The sequence below is a fragment of the Elaeis guineensis genome, chromosome 13 (genome assembly GCF_000442705.2).
Source record: "Elaeis guineensis isolate ETL-2024a chromosome 13, EG11, whole genome shotgun sequence".
In the NCBI taxonomy this organism is placed as follows: Eukaryota; Viridiplantae; Streptophyta; class Magnoliopsida; order Arecales; family Arecaceae; genus Elaeis; species Elaeis guineensis.
The window spans coordinates 68058890-68084637 of NC_026005.2; the positions used below are offsets into that span (position 1 = coordinate 68058890).

The window sequence follows — 25748 nt, forward strand, 5'->3', positions numbered from 1 at the left end:
AATAAGAGTGATGTATTTGAAACATTCAAATGGTGGAAGTCTACGGTCCTTGAATTTTGCTCGTCCTCGAGTAAAATAGATATATCAGCATTGTGTACCGACTCGGTCTTGAATCAAAAATTAGATTAGGCATCCCAAAAGGTAGATGATACCTGGTCAGACCATTAAAGAGATATTTTATTGGATTATCAATTTGACCCAATTAGTGGTTGAGTATTAACTAAAAAAATTTCAAGAGCTTTTCTTTCACCAACTCCCCACTTTACTCTTTAAATCCTCTAACTTAATGTGAGAGGGGTTTATTATCTTCTTGCAATTTAGTCCCCTTATTATCTACTCTCTTTTTTTAACATTGTCCATCTTTTTACGCGAACCATAACACTTACTTTGGCGAAGGGGCCCGGTTACTCAGTAGGAAACCAATATTTTTTTTTAATAAAAAGCATATTTTAAGGAGAATTTTTGCATACCTCAATCTTTCCACCCAATTTCTCATGAAGCAGATTTTTTATTGAGATCAGTAAGAAGAGGGTTGTAGAATCACTCCTAAAATTTGGTCTAGTCTAAACCCTACCATTCATTAGATTTTCTTAATAATTTATTCCTCAGTATCTCTAAAATTATCTTAACCATTAATCATTCATTGTTTAGGATGCCTAATTGACTCTGAATCAAAATAAAATTTGGATACACAAAACTAATTATTTCTGACCATACTCGAGGATTTGATTAATTTTCTTCCCCCCCAACTTAATCTACATTGTCCTCAATGGAGTAGGAAAGCAAAGAAAATAAAAGGAGAGAGTGCACCTGGGATAATTTTGCTTCGAAAGTTGAAGATAGCTTCATTGATTAATAGGCTCTTGTTCTAAATTCCTGCAGCTGTGGTAAAGTAAAAAAATATGAAATCGTTGGGTTGCCTCCCAACAAGCGTTAAGTTTTACGTCTTCAGTCAGACGTCAAGTTTATTGACAGACTCTTCCATACAGAGCGGTCCTTTATTCTTAAAAAAATGAAGATCAGTTAAAACAAAATAAAAAAAATTTGGGTTGCCTCCCAAAAAGTGCTAAGTTTAACGTCTTCAGTCAGACGTCATATGCAATAAAACCAACAAAAGGTAGGCAATGGCTCATACTTGATTGTCCATGGAGGAGTGGTTTTATCGTATGGTGTATCCAACAAGGTGTTAACTTCTTTCATATATCCCTCAAAGTCATACACTCCAAAATGAGCCAAGCAAGTATCTAAGGGGTCTGGTGCTAGAATTGTGGGTGTTGCATCTTCTATAGTGTCTTCTAGTGTATCTACTTTGAAGCAACTATCCATTGATGGTCCTTGAAAAGCACCAAACACATTCAGTCTCAGTTTCTTATTCCTAAACGATACGTCCATGACTCCTGTCCTACAATTAATGCATGCATTTGCCGTAGCTAGGAAGGGTCGTCCTAAGATAATGGAAATTTGTCTTGGATTGCCACTTAGTTCTATGTCGAGAATCAGAAAATCAACTGAAAAGTATAACTCATCTACCTTGACCAAGACATCCTTAAGCATTCCACGTGGTTCCTTAATTGATCTGTCGGCTAACTGCAATGTGACTGATGTGGGTTTCAGTTCTCCGAATCCAAAAAGTTCATACACCGAACTAGATAAAAGATTCATACTTGCCCCTAAATTCAGAAGAGCTTTTTCAATGTGATAATCTCCTATAACACAGAAAATGATGGGGGCTCCTGGGTCCTTAAGCTTTGGAGGAGTGGTATGCTGGAAGATAGAACTAGCCTGTTCAGTGAGGCATACTTTCTTTGGGATTTGTGATCTAGATTTGCGTTTTTGGGTGCACAAATTCTTCAAAAATTTGGCATAAGCAGGGACCTGTTTGATTGCGTCTAGAAGGAGAAGATTAATTTGGACTTGCTTAAACAATTCCAACATCTCATCGAGTTTTCATCCCTTCTTATCTGTAGGAATAGAGGCTTTCAGGGTATCTGAAAATGGGGCTTTAGGCAAGTAAGATGATTCTGGTGCAGTTGGTTCCTTCTCTATTTTCAGGTCCTCCTTGTTCTTGGATGATTTGGCTTCGGTTAGAGGTTTAGGGTCGGTCTCATTGGTTTTACTAGTGTGTTCAATGACCTTCCCACTTCTCAGAGTCATGATTGATTTGGCATGTTCAGAAAAAACTTCTGGGGTATTAGAGCTCTCAATCATAAATTGCCCTCTTGGGTTGCTCTCGGGTTGGCTAGGTAATTTTTCTCCTTCCCTCCTACTGAATGCAGTCGCTAGTTGACCTATTTGGGTCTCTAGCTTAGCAATGAATTGTGTGTGGGAGTTAAGGATCTGAGTGTTGACTTCTAATCGTTCTAGTGCTTTCAGAACTTTTTCCTCAAAAGCTGAGCTGTGACCAGTAGTAGACGGTTGAGGAGCATTTTGAAATTGATGGTATGGTCCATGCCTATATGTTGGGTCCTGATATTGAGGTCGAGGTGCGGCAGGGTCAACCATTGGTTGTGGTCTCCAAAAAAAATTTGGATGGTTTCTCCAGCCTGGATTGTACGTACTAGAATAGGGGTTGTTCTCTGGTCTATGAGTAGTTTGGGCTTGATGGACTTGTTCTTGCACATGTTCATAAAACTGTGGTGCAACCGGACAATCATTCACACAATGAGTGGGGCTCGAACATAATGCACATATATCTTGTATCTGACGGGATGGAGAAGGTGACTGTCCTATACTTAATAATCGATCTAACTTTTGGGATAATTCATCTACCTTATGATGGATATCTATGGTATTTCTTACTTCATATATTCCACCTCTCTTTGGGTTTAACATGGGTTTATCTCTAATAGAGGCAGACATATGATGTAATAAATTTTTACTTAAAATTTCAAACAGTTGCCATGCCTCATCCTCACTTTTCAGCATGAATGTCCCACCGTATGATGCATCGACCATTTATCGATGTCTTTCAGATAGCCCATCATAAAAATATTGGATTAACTGCCACTTGGGTATAGCATGGTGGGGACATTTTCTAATAAGGTCCTTTAATCTCTCCCATGTTTCATGAAATATTTCTCCATCTAATTGGGAAAAACTAGTTATGGCTTTTCTTATTTGATTAGTTTTTCCTATGAAAAAATATTTTTTGAGAAACTCTCCTTGCAGCTGGTCCCAGGTTGATATAGTCATGGAATCCAAAGTATGTAGCCAGTATTTGGCTTTGTCCTTAAGTGAGAAAGGGAATAATTTTAACTTAAGAGCATCATCAGAGAAGTTGTGAATTTTGACAGTTGAGCATATCTCAAGAAATTCTTCAAGATGTTTATAAGGGTCCTCATTACTAAGTCCATAAAATGAAGGTAACATTTGGATTATACTGGACTTAATTTCATATTGAGTAGCCTCCACAGGGGGCACTTGAATACAAGGAGAGTAGGTATATGTGGAAGGAGTAAAGTACTCCTTCAATTGCCTGGATGGATCATTCTCCTGATTTTGGTCCATATTTTTACGTCTGTTGGCTCTAAAGGTTCTTTTTATTTCTGGATCAAAAGGTTGGATTTCTGGTCATAATGATCTACGGCCAAGCATACACCTTACAATTATACTTTAGAGTAAACACAAAAATTTTAGTTTTTATAATATATATATATATATATATTTATAATAAAGTGAGAAAAGAGTGAAGAAAATCTAAAGAAAAGAACCTAAGAATCTTAAATCTATGAAAAGAGAGAAATTAGTTAATGTTTAGATGTTAATTGCAATCAACTTAAACAAGCATAGACTCTCTATCCTAAGGTTAACTTAGATCTAGACAGCTCCTAACTTTCAAGACCACCTTTGAGCACTCCAAGGTCAAGACTGACTAACTGACTCGGCCAAGTAAGCGTAAGATGTGGGAGGTTTCCTGCTCGTTGCTTTTCTTAGACACCAACTGAGTTGGCCAGGTCAGTCAACAAAACCAATTGAAAATCACTTTCTTTAACCACTTGCCTTAGACACCGAGCAATTAACCAATCCGCACTCGGTTCAACTCTAGAGCTTTCTTATCCTATTGAGCTCGAAATTCCTAGGGCTGACATCTAGTTGATTTTAGATTAAGGTCTAGGTTATGCAAATGCAAGGTAGTGATTTGTGGGCCAAGAAAGGGTGATCAAATCTTCACCTTATCTTAGTTAATGGGTTGCTTCCCTTAAGATTAATTATGGAGATGAGATGCAAAGAAACAAGGTGTCCAATCAATTTAGAAATTTTTATATTTAAGGTTACGCTATTTTAGTTAAGTGTTATGAAATGTCAGTGGCTTTTTTTTTTCAACCGTGCCAAGGTCCCCGGCAACGGTGCCAAAATTTGATGCATAGTCGTTGATAGCACCAAAAATAACTCTACTCACTACATAGGTAGGATTAGTCCAAATCGTATCCTCAGGGACCTTGGGCTAAGTTGAAATTGCAAAATAAAAGAAAGAAGCGTTGTTTTTGATTTAGAAAATAAATCATCTTAAAATTGATGTAATTAGGAAATAAAGAACTCAGGAGTTTTGAATTAATTTTTCACTAGCAGAGTTGTATCTCTTTTTTAATTAAATAGATGTGATTAATCTTAAAAAAAATACCTATCTTTCCTCGGCACGCCCCGTACCCGTAGATCAGGGTGCGTCTCCGAAAAGTACTAGGTAAACAACTCTTCTTTCCTCGGCACCCCCCGTATCTGTAGATCACGATGCGTCTTCAGAAAGTAAAAGTTGTTCCTAATATTAATCTAACAAGAAAGCATAAATAAAAGCATATGAAAGAGAGCAAATAAAGAACTCATGATGATTTAAATAAAAAGTATAATCTTTATTGCATATAAAGAAATACAAGAAAGTTTAGAACAATTAACCATCCCTGTGTCGTTATAAAATTTCTTCTCCACTCCCGAGACTGCTAGCCTAGCTGCTCATGAAGTAGTCCCTTTCTATTCCTCTATGCAAGGCTCTAGAAGAATTTCTGGGCTCCCTCTCCAATGAGAGTACAAAAATCTTTTTATAGGTGTTAGGAGGGAGGAGTTTTACATGATTTTCTGATGTTGGACTAAAAAAATGCTAAAGACTAAAAGATGGATGGATGAGATGGAAAGATCACAAATAAATAAAGAAAATACAAATCTTTCCTCTCAAAGTATTTCTAAATATTAATTTTTTTTCTTTAATAAGTATCTGTTCATCCGCCAGCAAAAACTCCCCACGAACCCGCCTACCGCACGCCCGCTCGCCGTGCTCGTGCCCACGCCTGCGATGCCGCACCTGTGCCCGCGCTCGCACCCACGCCGCGTCCGCGCTCACCCACGCGCCCAGGAACATTCTTTTTGTATTCCACATGAAATATTCTTTTTGTATTCCAAAAAGAAACTTTTATTTCTTCACAATGACGTCTATATCCTTTTGGATTCCTTGCATAGTATCTTTATTTTCTATAATACCGTATGCATCCTTGTTTTATTTTAAGTCCAAATTTCTTCAAACTTGAGTCTTTTTTATCTATGAATCGGACTCTTTGTATCGACGATCATCTTTCCTGTAAAATATAAAAAGAAGCATCAAATTCTTAATAAATAAAATAAATTAGATATGAATTTTTGCTTTAAATGACTTAAATTAAGTGTTTATCAAGATGCAAACTGAAAAGAAGGTGAAAACTTTTCAGACTGATAATGGTTTAGAATTTTGTTCTACAAAATTTGATAATTTTTGCAAGTCAGAAGGCATTATTAGACATAGAACAACAGTGGGTACACCTCAACAGAATGGTGTGGCAGAACGCATGAACCGCACACTATTAGAGAGAGTCAGATCTATGCTATCTAGTTCTGGATTAAGTAAAGATTTTTGGACAGAGGCCGCTCACACAGCCTGCTATATTATAAACCGATCTCCAGCATCAGCATTAAGCATGAAGACTCCAGAAGAGATGTGGACAGGAAGACTTGCAGACTATTCAGTACTCGGAATCTTTGGGTGTCCAGCTTATGCACATGTAAGAGATGGAAAGTTGGACCCTCGGGCTAAAAAGTGCATATTTATAGGATATGCATATGGGGTAAAGGGCAATAGATTATGGTGCATAGAGCCTGGATCTCAAGGATTTTTAGTCAGCAGGGATGTGACATTTCATGAGACAGCCACTGCTTCAAGGTAGCTACAGTCTAATTCTTCTTAAGGTGATCAGGATCGGGGTCAGCAGGATAGGACTGTTGTAGATATTGATCAGACTGTTAAATCACAGCAGCAGCAGTCAAGTGAAGATACTTACAATGAACAACAACAACAAACAGATGCACAGATTCAGACTCAGGAGGAGGTGACATTACAAGATCAGGATCAGATTGATAGTATTGCCACTCGAAGACCCAGACGTTAGATCAAAGCACCTCAAAGGTATGGCTTTGAGGATTCTGCTTGTGCTGAGTTAGTCTATTATGCTCTGAGTGTTGCAGACACCATTGGTGATGAGCCGACCATATATCAGGAGGCTATTAGTAGTTTACGGGCTGATAAATGGACCATGGCTATGGTTGAAGAACTTCAGTCTTTAGAAAAGAATCAGACTTGGGAGTTAGTCAAATTACCAAAAGGTGAGAAGGCAATTGACTGCAAATAGATCTTCAAAAGGAAAGAAGAAGCCACTCCTCAAGATTTTAGATATAAGGCCAGGTTAGTAGCAAAGGGATACAGTCAACGTGAGGGTATTGATTACAAGGAGGTATTTTCTCCTGTAGTCAAACACTCTTCTATCCGTGTGTTACTTGCTTTTGTTGTCTCTCAAAATTTGGAGCTGGAACAACTAGATGTTAAGACAGCTTTTCTTCACGGTGATTTAGAGGAACAGATCTATATGCAACAACCACCTGATTTTGAGGTTTCAAATAAAGAAGATCATGTATGCTTACTCAAGAGATCATTATATGGTCTCAAGCAGTCTCCAAGACAGTGGTACAGCAAATTTGATAGATTTATGGTCGACCATGGATATAGTAGATCTCCATATGACAGTTGTGTGTATCACCAGCAGCTTTCAGATGGATCCTTTTGTTATTTGTTATTATATATGGATGATATATTAATTGCAGCCAAGGACATGTCAATCATCCAGAAACTGAAAGCCGAGCTCAGTACTGCATTTGATATGAAGAACCTTGGACCGACAAAGAAGATACTTAGGATGGAGATTATTCGTGACAGACAGTCAGGTAGATTTTTCATTACTCAGCATAGTTATATTGAAAAAATCTTGGATAGATTTGGTATGTCTACAGTTAAGCCTGTTACTACCCTCTTTGCCAGTCATTTTAGACTTTCTGCTAGAGACTCTCCTCAGACTGAGGATGAGAAGAGATATATGTCTAGAGTGCCATATGCGAGCGTATTTGGCAGCATCATGTATGCGATGGTCTGCACTCGACCTGATATTTCACAGGCAGTAAACGTTGTAAGCAAATACATGGATAAGCCTGGAAAGGCTCACTGGTCAACTGTGAAATGGATACTTAGATATCTAAAAGGCACTTCTAAATTGGGATTGATATTTACTACACAGAGTAATTGCATAGTTACAGGATTTTGTGATTCAGATTATGCTTGTGACTTGGACAGGAGAAGATCTTTGATCGGATATGTGTTTACTCTTTCTGGATGTGCAGTTAGTTGGAAGGCTACTTTGCAGTCTACAGTTGCTTTATCTACCACTGAAGCAGAATATATGGTATTGATAGAGGCAGCAAAGGAAGCTATTTGGCTAAAAGAGTTGGTATAGAATTTGGGTCTCGAACAAGATTGTTTGGACATTCATTGTGATAGTCAGAGTGCTTTGCACCTTGCCAGAGACCAGATGTATCACGAACGAACAAAACATATAGATGTCAGGTATCACTTCATCAGAGATCTGGTAGAGAAAGGTGATATCAGGCTTCAAAAAATTTATACTGCCCATAATCCTGCTGACATGTTCACTAAACCAATCCCTGCAATTAAGTTCAGGAATTTCCTGAACTTGATTGGTATAAGCATTTGGTAATGCCCTGCGGGGCTTGTGGTGAGGAGGAGGTTATAAAAGTTTTTTTTTAATCCACATCTGATATAAAATGTACAATATTTGTCGCAAGGAGAAGAATTGTTATATATTGCTCCAAAATTATAAAGAGATCAAGGATTTTCTGTAAAACGGTTTTAAATATATACTCTTTCTTTGTTTATCTCCCGTGACAGTTTAGAATTCTTATTCGGGTGAACCTCTATTTCGAGGAGTTTGTTTTTTCTTTAAAAGGAGGCCGTAGCATCCTTCTTTGGTGTGTGCGAGTGTGCGGTGGTGGTTCCTGGTGTTCTTGTGCGGGCTGGTGTTCTCCCGCTGGTGTTCTTCCTGGCTTTCTCCCGCTGGTGTTCTTCCTGGCCTTCTTCCGCTGGTGTTCTATTGTGTTAGGATTTGATGCCTCGAGATTCAGCCCACATTGAGCCCACAGCAAGGTTCGGAGCGAAAAATAGAGTCCAACGAGACCAAGATCACCTGAAACGGAGCTCGGATGGAGGAGATACGAGCTTTTGAAGTCGGCATGAGAATCGAGGCGGCGGAGGACCGCCGGCGACCAGCGGCGGGCGGTAGCGGCACAGCCGCAGGCGGCGGCGCGCGGGACGCGTGACCCAGGCCTGTGCGGGACGCGCGACCCAAGCCCAGGCCCACGCGGGATGCACGACCCAGGCCTGCGCGGGACGCGCGACCCAGGCCATGCGGGACGCGCGACCCAGGCCCGCGACCCTTTGCCCCGGTCCACCATGGACCGGGCGGTCCACGGTGGGGTCTGTGGACCGCGTGGGCATTTTCCACACGTTTCTCATGGTCCACGGCACTATTCCATGGACCGGAGTACGATCCGACGGCATGGGTGGCTCCCGATCTTGATTGGACGGTCTGGGATGTGATTTGAGTTGATTAAGGAGTCCTAATCACGATCTAAGTCGTGATTAAGGTCTATAAAAGTCCTATGACGAAACAGAGAATCAAGTGGTTGGTTTTCTCGCGCCGTACGAATCCGAGAAGAGAGAGAGAGGTGAGAGCACTGTGAGAGAAGGAGCAGGAGGCTCCTAGACAGCGGTCGCCAGGCTCTTCAGGGGTTCAGGGGGGTCTCCAAGAGAGAGAGAGCTTTTGTGAGGGAAACTTTAGATGAGAGAGAATTGGGTGTACAAGGGTTGAGGGTGAGGTCTCCTCTTGTAAAATTTTTTTTTCATAGTGAAGTTTGCATGCCCCGTGGAGGCGAGCCCTTTTGTGGCTGATCCACGTATTTTGATTATTTTTCTTTTGTTTTGTTTCTTCTTTCTTCCTGCTGCATCGCGTGGTACTGAAAGGATCTTGGGAGGTGGTGTCCTGGCCAGACATCCACCCAACAAATGGTATCAGAGCAAGGCGGTACAAGGACGTAGATTACAGTGGTGGTGAGCAAGACTGAAGATGGAGAAAACAGGAACAATCAAGATGGAGATCAACAAGTTCGATGGTAAGAGCAATTTCTCCTTATGGCAGGCAAGGGTGAAGGACGTGCTCATCCAACAGGGGTTGATCGATGCTCTCTTGTGCGATGAGAAGCCGACCATCATGGAGGTGCGGGATTGGAAATGGCTACAAATGCAGGCGGTGAGTACTATCCGCATGTACCTGACGGATGAGGTGGTGATCCATGTGCTGAGCGAGATTTCCTCGACGGTGCTGTGGTCGAAGCTCGAAGAGTTGTACATGGCGAAGTCTCTCACCAACACTCTTTTCCTCTGGAGGTAGTTTTACCAACTGCGGATGACTGAGGGACAGAGCGTGCTGGAGCATTTGAGCCACTTCCAGAAGATCCTCACCGACCTCCTCAGCGTTGGTGAGAATGTTGAGGAGAAGACCAGGGCGCTGGTTTTGCTGGCGTCGCTTCCCCCTTCGTACGAGTCCTTGGTGACTGCTTTTCTAGTGGGGAAGAGCACTATCAAGATGGACGAGGTCACCGCGGCGATACTCCAGAACGAGGTTCTCAGGAGGGAGAACCCAGCTTCGAGCTCAGGTGGCGGTAGCTCAGCTTTGGTGGCTTCTGGAGGTGCAGGAGGCGGTAGACGGAGCGACAGGAGATCGCAACGAGGGCGGTCTAAGTCCAGAAGGGACTTGAGCAAAACCAAGTGTTACCGGTGTGAGGAGTTGGGGCATCTAGCCAGAGATTGCCCTCAACTCAAAAATCGGACGGTGGCTGCTGTAGCGACGGCTGGCAGCGATTCAGATGGAGATGTCCTGGAGATATCTGATGAGGTATCTACTTCTTCCCAGCAGTGGATATTAGATTCTGCATGCCCCTATCATGTATGTTGCAGAGAGGAGCAGTTTGACTCCCTGGAGAATAGTGAGGGCACTGTATATCTGCCGGATGGATCGAGCTGTGCGATCAGAGGCATTGGGACGGTCAGCTGGAGGATACATGATACTGCAGTGAGGAGATTGGGGGAGGTCTGATACATACTCGATTTCAGGCGGAATCTTATCTCATTTAGCAGACTGGATTCAAGAGGCTACAGAATGGTAGCTGGTGGAGGAATCCTGAGGGTGCTACGCGGCGATAGGATTGTGCTGGAGGGGAAGAAGGAGAGCAGAGGACATTATTACCTGGCAAGGAGCCCAGTGCGAGGTGGAGCTTCGGGAGCCAGGTGGAGCCCAAAGCGAGGTGGAGCTCCAGGAGGCGAATCGGGCACGAGATAGGAGACTCGGGAGGACGAGAGGCGACGTCGCAAGGTGAGATTCCTATTGCCGCAGGACGATGCCCCGAGCAGGTCTCAGGTCAGGAGGAGCACAGCATACGACAGAGATGGGATCGAGCAGCCTGGCTCGACTCCCATGTTTGCCCATCCATGATCAGCAGGCGATTGTCCCAGGGCATGGGGGCGAGGAGATTCAGAAGCTCTCAGAGTTTGGAGGAGACCGAATATCGAGTCGAGGTGGAGATTGTTAGGATTTGACGCCTCAAGATTCAGCCCATATTGAGCCCATAGCGAGGTTCGCGGCAAAAAACGGAGCCCAACAAGACCAAGATCACCTGAAACGGAGCTCGGATGGAGGAGATACGAGCTTTTGAAGTTGGCACGAGAATCGAGGCGGCGGAGGACCGCCGGCGACCGGCGGCAGCGGCGCGGCCGCAGACGGCGGCGCGCGGGATGCGCGACCCAGGCCTGTGCGGGATGCGCGACCCAGGCCCGCACGGGACGCGCAACCCAGGCCCAGGCCCACGCGGGACGTGCGACCCAGGCCTGTGCGGGACACGCGACCCAGGCCACGCAGGACGCGCGACCCAGGCCTGCGACCCTTTGCCCCGGTCCACCGTGGACCGGGCGGTCCACGGCGGGGCCTGTGGACCGCGTGGGCGTTTCCCACATATTTCTCGTGGTCCACGGCACTATTCCATGGACCGAAGCGCGATCCGACGGCATGGGTGGCTCTCGGTCTTGATCGGACGGTCTGGGACGTGATTTGAGTTGATTAAGGAGTCCTAATCATGATCTAAGTCGTGATTAAGGTCTATAAAAGTCCTGTGATGAAACAGAGAATCAAGTGGTTGGTTTTCTCGCGCCGTATGAATCCGAGAAGAGAGAGAGGCAAGAGCACTGTGAGAGAAGGAGCAGGAGGCTCCTGGACAGCGGTCGCCAGGCTCTTCAGGGGTTCAGGGGGGTCTCCAAGAGAGAGAGAGCTTTTGTGAGGGGAACTTTAGATGAAAGAGAATTGGGTGTACAAGGGTTGAGGGTGAGGTCTCCTCTTGTAAAATTTTCTTTTCATAGTGAAGTTTGCATGCCCCGTGGAGGCGAGCCCTTTTGTGGCTGATGCACGTATTTTGATTGTTTTTCTTTTGTTTTGTTTCTTCTTTCTTCCTGCTGCATCGCGTGGTACTGAAAGGATCTTGGGAGGTGGTGTCCTGGCCAGACATCCACTCAACATGTTGGTGTTCTACCTGTCTTCTTCCTTCTCGGTTTCACGGATGCCCTGTGCTGATGACCGAACGCTTCTTCGGTTGGTAAGGAGGTATTCATCTTGATTTTTTGCCAAGGATTGAGAAAGATATCTTCACCTCAGGTATTATCTTACCTTGATCTATTGCCGAGGCTGAGATTAGTAGATCCGATTGGATCTTTGTTGCCTTCTTTTCGATACTCTGTTGCCTTCTTGTTGGCTTTGGTTAAGGATATTTTATACCTCATATTGTACCTATTTTTCGGGATGGATTTATAGTGGATTGCTCCTCCTCCCCGTGGATGTAGGCCTCTTGTGCCGAACCATGTAAATCTTGGTTTCTTTGTCTTTGTTTATTTATGCCTGCAATGTGTTTGGTGAATTGTCTCAAAGAGATTAGACTTTAGATCAAAAGCCTAGGTCGATCCAATCCGATGCGCATGATCTCAACATCTTTCGACATATTCTTCATTCTTCTCAAGTTCTTTGAAGTCAGGAGCAAATGCACTCCAATTTTCTGTGTGGTCCTTGGCCCAAATATGCACCAAATCAGCAACAGAAACAGAGACGACCAAAGGACGAACAGGGTACCAGGCAAGATCTATAAGAGCTTCTTTAGGTCCTCCCCATATGTATAATTGATGCTTTCTTTTGCTAGCAGAAGCACCAATAACCCACTCACCATCAGCACTAAAACATGGTGCTTTCCATTGTATCTTCGTCACTGCATCCTGAAACTCCCGAAATAGAAGCAGGCACTTAGAGCCAACTGAAATTTATTATCAAGGCTGCTCATTGCTCCAAGTTCCTTGCTGCACCTTTCCGACGAAGAAGGTTTTCATAGACTCTGATGACTCGGTCATTTGAATTTGCGAGCAGATACTGCCCATTCCTACTAAAAACAATATCCTTGACCACGGAACCCCCAGAAATAGGAATTATTGCATGCACCCTGATGTTCTTTGAATCTACAACGAGTATCTCGCCTTTGAAATTCCCCACATATAGTAGATCCCCATCCTCGTTAAAAGTTGCTGCAGTGGGAGTGAAGGGTGGAGAACCATCAGAAAATTTATTGCGTGGATGTGGAGCGGTAGTGCCATTTCCTGCATCTGATAATGAAACTGGCAGAACGGTGGAGCTACCAGTGTTCAAATCAACAAGAAGAGAGGAGACAAGCTAGGCAGACTGATGGAGTACAGGACCCTGGATGGAGACGTGCATGAAAAGTAGTTTCTGAAGAGTCACACGAGCAATCTTCTCCCCATTGAGAACATTTCAACGTGTTAATGCCTCGTCAGACTAGATGGTTGGTCCATTACTCGCAAGAATCCTGGTGAGACACCCATCACATTAAAAGATTATTATCCTCTGCTTAGTGTTTCCTTATGCGAGATAGTTGGAGAGTTGGTACTTCTGTCTCAGGTCCGTACCACTGCGAGGAGCCCGTGTCATGCCTTCTGCTAATCGTGAATACGGGGGCTTCGTAGCTACAAAGCTAGGACTAGAATCTACCAAATATAGATCGGATATCAATATATTTATATTTATATTTATTTTATCTAGTGAATACAAATATAAAGATATTATTCGAATACAAAAATTTATATCCATATTTATTTTAAACGGATATGAATGCAATTCGAATATTAAAAATATGGATATAATTATAGATATAATTTAAATAATTAAATTTTATAACAACAGAATCAAAGATATTACTAAATAAATAATATAATAAGTTAATAATATATTTATATAATTATATATTTTTTAAAAAAATTAATAAGTACTATATAAAATTGCATAAGATTACATATAGATTTGGATATGGATCGGATAGTTATCTATCCATATCCATATTCATTTTTCTTTGACGGATATGAATATGGATACGAATTTAATTGGATCATCAAATTTCTATCCATATACGGATTGATTCAGATACAAAAATAGATCTGGACAAATAATATCTATACCACTCTCACCTTTATACAAAGGATTATATAAAATAGGGTAATCATGAGATTCTAAAGCATAGAAACTTTTCAAAAAGAAAATTTCTGCATTTGCTAAATAAATGAATATGATAGAAGAAGTTCTATCATTCGAAGGTGGTGGGTGATAATGCAAAAATGCTATTGCTTAACCCTATATTTGATTGAGATTTTGAGAGGGTAGATGGATGGGGTTGGAAGAATGGATGGCCTCCATATACCATTTGTTTCAAAAAGCCGTTGAGGGAATGGATGAAAAAGGAGGGGATGGAGTATTGAGGGATAAATTCCTACATTGGCAAAATTATCCTTCATTAGTTCTTTTTTTTAACAAAATTATGACATTTCTTCACTTTTTCATTTATATCATTCATATATATTTTTATTTTATATATTCTATTAATGATATGCTATTAAATTTCATCACTGATTATTTTAATTTAAGTGCATAGTTTTTATAATTATAATTAAATAATTAGAATTATCTTCTATTTCTCTATTTGTATTTACTATTTTCAGTTAACTCTTTGTATAATATTAATTAACTACTTAAATTGAATTATATATTATTTAGTTATATATATAATTAATTCATTAATAATTAATTTATAAAATTATCTATTAAATTAAATTAAATATTTATAATTTTATATAATTATAAATTATAAAGATTATAAATTCATACATTGTTTACTTTTTTTTAGTATAAATAAGTATTATAAATTGATAACAATAATATTTTTATCAAAGATAGTTTAATAAAAATATTATATGAATATTATCCATCATTTCTTTCATTCCTCCAATATCAAATTAAGGAAGGAATCATTTCTATTCATCATTTTATGTTTTACAAAACATATGAGACGATAGATGGAAGATCCATTCATCTTTTCTCTCATTCATCCTTCTTCCTCTAATCCATCTTTCATACTAAATAGAGGATAAGAGACTCTTTTGAAGTTTATACGTGAAGCTCCTATAAAAAGAAAATTTTTGGAGATCAAAGTGTTGCAATCAAGGCCATTAAGTCTATGTACAAAACTAAACTCATCAGATCATCTTATTCTTACCATTTGTTCCCCACGAGTATGCTCATCCTTACAGCATCAGGCAGGATCTAGTCAGTAGGGGACCTAATAATCCATCCTTATAGAAAAAGGTTTTTGGCACGTGATGTGACCATCCATCCCTTGGGTGAATAATCCCCAGAGAGTATGCAACATCAACAGATGTGAACCAATTATCTATATCAGCAATTTAGAAGTTAAGCTAAATAAAATTTCACAACTAAATAAGTGACCAGAAAGGGATTGATACATCCTATTGAATACAAAATCTAACTAATACTCTTTCCTAAAATCTTAAAAAGAGTTGGAGATGCTAAGTATCCTACAATTCTAAAAAGAGAGATAAAATAATAATATGAGTTGACAGTCCAGCAGGAGTCCCCTATACACACACACTTTCATAAAAAAGATAACAACTTTTAGCAATATCTAACTGCCAACAAAATAATAAAATTCATATATGCTAATAATTTGATAATTAAGTATCTGTCTATTAGGTCCAACATACATTTCATATTAACAATGCCAAGACGCACGTTGCATTTTATCGGTATAACAGCTCAAATGTATACATCATATCCAAAATAGTGTGTGTGTGTGTGTGTGTGTGTGTGTGTGTGTGTGTGTGTAATCAAATTAGCAGTTTTATCCTGTAATAATTGAGTTAAATTATATTTTGTTAGCACTTGGTCTAACTAGAGTCAGATATTAGCAGTTTTATCCTGTAATAATTGAGTTAAATTATATTTTGTTAGCACTTGGTCTGACTAGAGTCAGATTTTAGCCCATGACCAGCAGGCTATAGTATCATATTCTTACCATAGTGAGAACATCCATGATATCATGAGTAGTCCAAATACCGCAATTCTAAATCTTTCAATTATTCTATTTCTTTTATCCGCTATTAATTCATGATATGCTTACTGTACTTAAATATAATTTAATATCATAAGGAATCAAAATAGACGATATAATAGTCTCTGCTACATCATACTCATTGGACAATATAAAATATCCACAAATATAAAATATAGGTGAGTATACAGAGAGATCCTGATTTCTATTAGAGTAGAGTCTAATCAAACAAACCAGCTTAGCCTTTGGTAGACCATACACCCAATTAGCTTAAAACCAATATTTGGCATAATAAAATCTAGAAACCAATCTTCTTTCTAATTTAAAAAATTACATCCTATTTTTTAATTTTTAAATTCTAAAAATCCAGTTCCTCAACCCTATCTCTACCCTAGTTGTTTACAACCTAATCTAACAATTAAATTAGAGCAAATAAGTACTAGAATTTTTAACTCTATAATCAGTGTGGGAGAGAACCTATGCTAGTACTTTTTGGGTAGGAATTGCTGCCCGCCTACACACGATTGCATAACCACTTGAATATAAAACTAAAGAGGGGTATGTAGTAAGTGGACTTCGGCCCACTGTCCATTGATCAAGCGGGGAGAGAGAGAGAGGAAGAGATCGAAGGAGTTTGGGTTGGCGCACACATTAGCCAACCATACTTCATATCGGTCCATTTTATGGCCAACTGATGCTTGACATAAGGAAACAATATATGTGATTGAAGCAGTTTCAAGAACTGACTAAAGCTGAGTGTCATAACAATTCTAAGACCCAACTACATGCACGTGAATATCACAGTACTTCTAAGAACCGTGTGTAGTTTAAATATCATGACATGGATAGTGTAGTTGCTCATGGATGGTTGTCTTGTAATTATCAAGCATAAAAGAACAATGCCACATTTGAAATGGGAGACCAACATCTCGACACAACTATCCTACATCCGCTTTGAGTTTCCCTTGGAAGTACCCATGAATTTTTTATATCTTAGTTTTCTAGCATGGTGAAGCATCTCGAACCGGAGAACTTTATCTCTACACAATTACGTTTTCCATAAATTATATTGGAGGTTTCCCTTAACCGTGAGTTATTACTTATTGCTTTCATTCTTTATGTAATTCTTCCTCGACTAGAAATTGTGAAAATCCTTACTAAGGCCAGACCAAACCTTGTCTTTTGATTTAACCAAACTTCTTGATCAATTTGCTCAATTTGGCACATCATCAACCCAACCTGTCGTAGTTCGATTTCTCAGGAAACAAGTGTAGAACGAAAATATTGTATACTCTGGATCAGGTATCGATGAGCTCAAAATCCCACCTTGTTAACATCAGAACACGATTTTTGAATTGGAGTCTATAGTAAATGATAGAAAAATTACTACACCCTAGGGCTGAAACCCAATCGAATACGGATTGGATACCAGCATATCCATATCCATATTTGTTTTGAATGACGAATATAAATATGGGTATAGATATTATTTAGATACAAAAATTCATATCCATATTTGTTTTAAATGAATACGGATACAATTCGCATACTAGATATATAGATATAATGATGGCTATAACTTAGATTATTAAACTTTATGACTATAGAATTAAAGATATTAATAAATAAATGATAAATCAAATTAATAACATATTTATATGATTGTATATTTTTTTAAAAAATTAATAAGTACTACATAAAATTATATAGAGTTATATATAGATTCTGATATTCAGGTATTGATCGGATAGTTATCTATCCATATCCTTTTTTTTTTTTTTTTTTTACGAACACAGATATTAATCTGATTTTCAAATTTTTTTTCTATATTTGAATTGATTCGAATATAAAAATAGATTTAAACAAATAATATCTATATCACTTTCGCTCCTACTGTACCCGTTGAAATTAATGGCTCAGCAAACTTCTTATGCCACTAATCCATGCAATACTCACGTGTCTTGGAACTTGTCCGTTCTGTTAATTATTGCTTTCATACTTACTGTTGTTTACTAATTTTTTTTAAAAAAATTTGCTACGTTGGAAAAAAAAAATCTTGAAAGAAAAGTTGCCTTAACTTAATCTTGATCCTATTTTGTGTTCAATGATGAGATTTATTTACAAAATAATTTTGTTTTAAAAATTATGTTGCTAGTGACGAAAATACGTCTTCAAACATTTATATAACTTTTCAACCTTGCCGAACAGTTCTTAGTGTGGAACTTGTGACGGACCATACGACTGAACGTTGGGAGAAAATACGGAAACTAACATCTCAAGTATCATGTGATAGTCTTCTTGCTTAAAAGGAAAATGATCATAGCCAACTCATCTTGCCATGAATATCATCTAGTAATGGACGACTCTCAAATTTCTCATAAATTTCATCCGAAATTTGGTTCAACTATTACTCCTCCATGTATTTATCTTGTGCATACTACTTGCCAAATACTAGTTAGCAATAAATATTTAGATTTTTTATATGCATATCCTCCTAAACATTCAAATTTACGTGAATATCCTTTCAAAATTGATATTTATATGCTTAGCTAATAAAATACTTATTTTATATATATATTCTTTTTTTTCTTATTTTTTGAATATATACATACATTATTTAGTACTATTAAAAAATTAATAATTTAGAATTAATATGACTAAAATATCCTTATGGACATATATGCAAAAAGAATAACTTATAATAGTATATATATAAATAGTAATTTTATGAATGTATTCGCATAAATTTGAATATTTAGAAGGGTATACAGGCAAAAAAATCCTAAACATAAATACATCTCTCTTAATTTGTTAATTCTTTCCTTATGTTAATGAAAAAAAATTAATATGCATAATTAAAATAATGAATATACTTAGTTTTTTGACTTACATAAATAAAAAGATCTTTTTATCAAATGATAGATCAAAATTATTTTATCTAAAAAATAGACAGGTCCAACCATCCATGTTTTCTCTAACGTATAACAATATATTTCTGAGAAAAGTATCTAAACCTGATATTAGATAGATTGCTTATATATTTGCATAGAATAGATATAGTTGTGGGTTGGGGCATTATATAACAATGAGAATTTGCAATGTGGGTTTGAGCATTATGTTGAGCAGTTGGCGAAGTTTGCCTTGTTGAATGCTTTGCCGGAGTTTGTCCTGCTAGATGAAGGAAGACTAGGCAGGCTTCCCTCCTTAGCCTCTCCATCCCTCTTGAGCTTTTAGCTTCAATATTTCATAGATAGAGTGTAGGTAAATAATGTTGAAAGAGAGTAATAGAATAAGTAGGATATTATAGTAGGTTCCCTACTCTGGAATATTTGGAAAGTATGAAAAATGCTAATGATATCATTTTTTGAAGCTAAGAAGAGATTATTGGAGGGAGCGATTAAGGCTTAGTGGTGGCATGTACGAGGCTATAGGTTTTTTTTTTTTTGGAAACTATGAAAAGTTTCATAGAATGAAACTATATTAATTGTTAATCTCTATTAATCTTCTTACTGTTAGTAGCCTCATTTTGCTTTACGATAATTTTTATGATCCTTTGTCAAAATAAAGAAGGTTGCAATCCTTAGACCATGCATCGAATTCTACCATCCGAAACAACGAATAAAGTGATCCGCATAAATTTCTCGGGCACGATCACTTTGTCTTTATCCCAGCCTTCAAATCAGCCCTATACACTTTATCTTTATTGCAACCTTCGAATCAATCCTATGTCAATGTTGCACTTGGTCTTTATTCTAGCCTTCAAACCAACCCTATGCTAGAACTTCACTTTGTCTTTATTCCAGCCTTCAAATCAACTCTATGCACTTTATCTTTATTCCAGCCTTAAATCAACACTATGCCAGTCTTGCACTCCGTCTTTATTCCTGCTTTCAGATCAATACTAAACTGAAATTTCTTCCATCTCGGTAGGTGGTCATAACGGAGATAAATGGAGATCCGGACATATCCGAGACGAGAAGTTAAGTTAAAAAAATGCGAAAAGATAAAAAGGTAAAATAGGATAAGATTTTCACCGAGCATTACAAAAGTTCTGAATCACAATATTATCCATACTCCGCCAAGATCATTGTTGACCATCATAACTACTCTAACCCCATGCAACGCCCCGTAAAGGCATGGGTTTTTGATTCAAATGCAAATAGCATGATTATTTTAAGGATCACAAAAGTTTTCTATTTTTTTTCAAATACAAAACTTAGAGTTATATGATAGAGAGTTTAAGGCTAATACACAGTTGATGGTTTGCTAATACATACTTTAAGCTTCTTTAGTACATATTTAGTAGCGGTCTAATACACACCTAAGTAAATTAATGCACAATTTTCAGAATATGATATTCTCTAATATATAATACATAGCTAATTGATATATGTCTCACATATTAGTCATCCAATGATTCAATACAAAACTTCATGCAAATCAATATACAATTTCTAGAGCATCATATTCACCAGCACGCAATACACGATTAAGACATGCTCATTAGTTTTTTTTATGCATATTGTAAGCTTTTTGAATACGTACACAATACACATTTTCTAGATAAATCGATACGCAATTTCTAAAATATGACGTTTGATACTATACATTCTACAAGTAGGTAATGCATACTTGGTAATTAATCATCTAGCAACCTAATATATACCCCCAAAAGGAGAAGAAAAACATCATAGATGGATGGTGAGAGACTTGATGAAAAAGAAGAGAAGATGTGGGCTAGCGAATGGCTTAACTATTCTTCATATATGTATCGTAACTTTTTTTATATTTTTAATATGCATTCTTTTAAAGTTACAAGGCAGATAAACTCCATTAGCAAAAGGAGTTCCATCCCTGTATGACTATTAAATTTTCATATTAAGGTGCATACCATAGGAGACGCACTAGGGTTTGTCTATAGAAAGCGCGAACGTGTTTTTCCACCATCAGATCATCCCTGACATTCGGATTTTGGTGGAATTCACAAGCGATCTAATGGTGGAAAGTCCCGTTCACATTTGCGAACGGGCTTTCCAAAGTCCAACCCTCTCAAAAATTATTACGTAGATCCAATGTATCAGTTTAGTTGTACATCTAGCCTATAGCAGCCTATCATTTGGAGCTACAATACTTATTAATTAAAAAATAAAAAAAAATCCAAACTCTGATTTCCATTAATGTATCTACACTCATATTATTTAATTCATGTAATTTATCAAAAAAAGGTCAAAACAATTAAATGCTATCCGACGTCCTCTTCTATGGATCGCTCCGGGCATCCCGAGTGCCACTCTATTGACCCAGGACCTTTCCAAGATTAGGATCCACTTAGGTGCTATTTGGTAGGGGATGATATTTTACATCACCCCAATAATACGAGTTAGGTGATGTGATCATTTTATTTGATATTACAAAATCCCATCTAGTGATAAAAGATCCACTGATAAATTCGGTGATAGCATCACCGCACAATGCAGTGATGCTATCACCACACATATCCTAAGTGATAGCACATCATCGATACTGATGATCTGCTAAAATTATTTTGGGATAAAAATATCCCTAGTTAGTAAATTGAAAAGAAAATAAAAATCCTCCTCGTCTTTTTCTATAGTTGCCTATCTACTAAGTGTGTTTTTTATTTTTATGGCAGGCTTAGTTAAGTGATATGGATACCTTTTATTTATTTATGAGATACTTATTTTATTTTTATAGATAAATATGGTTAATTGACATGGATGGACCATGCTAAATTCTTCATGCTTTTTTTTTCTTAATTTATTTGATGGGCTAAATCATTCCTAATGTGCAGCTCTGATATTGATGGTCAAAATTGGCTGAGCCTAGTCAAGCCTGATTATATATAATATTATCGTAATATCATTTTAATAGGTTCATTAAAATAAATATCTATAATAATAAATAAATAAATATTATTATTATTACGACTGTTATTTATTTTTTTGAGAAGTTATAAATGAAGAATGTTTAATCAAGTTGTAGAGTAATTATTATGTACTAATATATAACGCTATTTATGGTATTTTATACATTATCACTATCACTATTTGATGATATACCAAACACAGTAAAATTTTATTTTTAGTGATATTCCAGTGATATATCAAATACGGTGATTACATATCATCTCAGTATTTGCACATCACCCCAATATTCATATCACCCCAGTGATCACATTACTTCAGTGATTATATCACCGATGATATACCAAACAGCATCTTAGGGCATTGATACTCATGCCATAGATCTTGCAGTAGATCACCATCAAATTGGAGTCATTGAATGATAGATATCTAGTGTCGAGGACACAGAGAATCATGCTCCAGGACTAGATGTCAATCTTCCTTATTATCGCATTGATAGAATAGGAAGATTTCATTGATGGCTTTAGATTACTTCCTTGCAGGTCCCTCCTTATCTCATTGATGGCTTTTCTTGTTGCATAATGCTTTATCAGTTTTATGGTTTTGCTTTTTTTTTTTTTTGGGTAAAGTATTGTTTTGCTTTTAAAAAACTGGCCAACTACCGTGTCACACACCTAGACAGTGACATCGAGATTGGGCGAGTGGTTCCCAAAGGGGTCTCGAGGGACAGAGTAATTCTCGAGATTGGGCATTCTAGAAGGGTCGTAAGTAGAGAACGAGATTCTCTATGGTACTCAAAAAGTACACAGGATGCTGTGCATACTTCGAAACGTCCATCAAAAGATGAATGATTATGTGATGTTTATCTAATTATTCAAATATCTTTGAAGTTTATCTATTTTTTTTTTAATATTTTAATGCGTGCACGTATGCGTGCGGCCACTCATTTTTTGATGGATATTTTTGAAGTATGTACAGCATCCTATAATACTTTTTAAGTATCGTAAAAAATCCGTTATCAGAGTAGATGGAGCGGTGCTGGAAATACCCGAAGTGAATCAAGATGGAGGCGGCTACAGTTTGGAGTTCTTTTACCTTTTTATTCAGTTGGGATTTTGGCCGGATCCACTGAGCCGGTACACTAATTTCTTACTAGAACCGTCAACGGGCATCAAAGATAGGGGCTGTATCTTCAATGTGTTTCGTATATATTATGCAAGAAAATGATGATTGTAGCCAAATATGAGGACTATGTATAACTTTATTTAACAACCACATATAAATGATCACAATGACGTAACTTGATAATTAATTGCATAACATGAGGAAAGTTGAATGGAGTTGGCAAGACACACTTGTCATGTTAATTTCAAGTTTTTTTCGATTTAGCTTGAGCCTTGCTTTGTTTTCCTGGATCAAGATTCTTTTCTTTTCCTTTCCTTTTTTTCTTAAGGATACAATTTTTTCACCCAACCACAATGACCTCTTATGTGTTTTATATTAGTTTTGAATTAAAAAGCAGATCAAATCTTCATCAAGAAAAAAAAAAAGCGTATCAATATGATCACCTGTAGATAATTGACAAACATACAACCAAGGTGTGGGATTGAGAGTTCACGGTCTCGAAAAACATCTTTGCCATATGGGGCGGGATTCAGGATTCCAACAGAGCTCCCTCATAAATTTGGATCCATCATTTAACTTAAGATGGCAAGAACACATCTCAAGAAGACTGTATGATATGTTTAGAGGGGAAACTTGCATGTTTCCACTTTGTAGTGGACCTAAACTGCATTGCAAATTTTAGGGCCAAAAATTTTTCTCCTTTGGAACATTATTTCTGAGTAGTTGATTCCATGAAGTACAATGTTTGTGAAAATGATTTTGACATGTTTGTTTGATTATGAAAAAATAATTTATTTTAAAATATCTCATATTTGGTTAAGCATCCATTATCCTAAAAAAATTATATAAAATATCTATAATATTGATATTTATATTAATATAATATAAAAAGATAGTATTAAAAAGATATTTCAAAAAAAAAGCCTTCAATTTTTATGACATGGAAATTATAAAAATCCATTTTCCTTATCAATTTTTCTTTTCTATAGAATATAGATATTTTTTCTAATCTCTCTCTTTTAAAAACTTCAATCAAATAAAAAAAAAATTTCACTTCATAAAAATTATTTTTTTTCCTACAATTCCTGCAAGCCAAATGAGTCTACGGTAGAAAAAACATTTAGTCTTGTCTATTTGCACGCAAGGATTGTATCATTTAATGCCAAAAAAAAAAAAAAACCCTTTCCTTTGCACGAATCCACCATTGGATTGTGCATCGGTCACAACGAGGTCTATGCAAAAAAATCTAGAATGCTTTGATAGCTGTGCAGGATGTGATCCAATGATCGGCACATGTGAAAGACGGTTCATTAGCTCGGGTTATCCAAGGTCGGCGATGCTACCAGGTCAGGTATGGCAGCAATTGACCCTGTTGGGATATACCGACCGACCCCTTTTATACCGACTCGCCTTCGGATCCATTCGACCGACATCCGACTCTACCGACCGCACCGACCGACGACTACCGACAGTACCTGCGGACATTATCCGACTAAAGGAGTCTCGGTCGGGCAGATCCATTCTGTTTCCGATCAGCCGAACGGCGGAGCCCAGATTACCGACTCACCGTCGGGCGAGGGTGGTAGCCAACGTCCGACACCTGTAATGCACCGGACCGACTGACGGTGTCCTCGGGTCTTCACCCGACGTCCCGCAGTCGAGTACCGACGTATGGTCAGTCAGCTCTCCCAAACGCCGTACGACTGCTATGAGCTGCTGTCCTGACAAGGACATGCGGCGTGGCCGTCCTGGGGACATCGTCCTGCCAAGGATATGGGTTAACCCCAGTGATTTGACAGCCTACGGCGACTTGACAATCCGCGGTGATTCTGACAGCCTCCGACGATTTGACAACTCTCCAATTGTCTGCGCCATTAATGACAGGACCACGCCGCATCCTACTATAAAACGAGGAAGGCAACAGTGTTGAAGGGGAGGTTTTTCTAAGCTCCTGGACTCTCTCTCTCTCTCACCTCCCGCTGAGCCCCTGATTCTTTTCTACTGTTGCCTAGTCTCCTCTCTGACTTGACCGTCGGAGGGTCCCCGTCGGAGGCATCTCCGGTCAGTCTGGACTTCTCTTGCAGGTGCTCGTTCCCGGTGATCAGGCGACGAGGGGATTGGCTGCAACAGGTTTGGCGCGCCAGGAAGGGGGGAGATCACGACCTCCACAGAGTTTGAAAAATCCTTTTGAGATGATGAGAACCAGGGCTCAGCGATCGAGAGCCACCGAATCGGCGAGGCACTCTTTCCATCGAGAAGAGGCCCCTCCTCCACTCTCCATGGTGGAACCCAGCTCTCCGCACCCTGTGGTGGCCACGGAGGTGCAGATCGCGGCGATCATGCGGCAAATGACTGTGCTGACGGATGCAGTCAAAAGCTTTCAACAACAACCGATCCGGTTGCCGCACTCGCCGGCGGAGCAATCGGCAGCGCACCTGATGCCGTCCAAGAGCAGCCGTCGATGCCCGCATCGGTCTCCGTCTCCTCCTCAGGAGCAGTCATCTCAGTATTCCCATCGAGAAGGGGAGAGGCGGCCATGGCATGACACCGACTGGTCTCGGCGTCCCTCTCCTTCCCAACTAGAGCAAGCGAGGAAGGAGAAGCGTCCGCAGACACCGTCCGCCTCCCTCTCGAATTCATCGGGGGATTCGACCCCTGGGGTCTTCCAACACCGACGGATCGACAACTACGAACGTAGGTTTGAAGAAATCGACCATCGGCTTGCCCAGCTCCAGGTGGACGGATAGAAGTCTTCGAACGATGTTGACTTTCAAACCGTCCAACCTCTCTCCCGACTCATCCTCGACGAGCCGATTTCTA

General features: G+C 38.9%; 1 non-coding gene and 1 pseudogene across 1 annotated transcript; one reads left to right on the plus strand and one right to left on the minus strand.

The window, feature by feature from the left end:
- The window catches only part of LOC105035585 (protein RBL-like), a 28968-nt pseudogene extending 3502 nt beyond the window's left edge, over positions 1-25466 (minus strand).
- On the plus strand, positions 3014-3119 carry LOC140853548 (small nucleolar RNA R71). Its single transcript, XR_012136618.1, has one exon. It is a non-coding gene; the product is annotated as a small nucleolar RNA R71 (small nucleolar RNA).
- Positions 25467-25748: the final 282 nt, after the last annotated feature.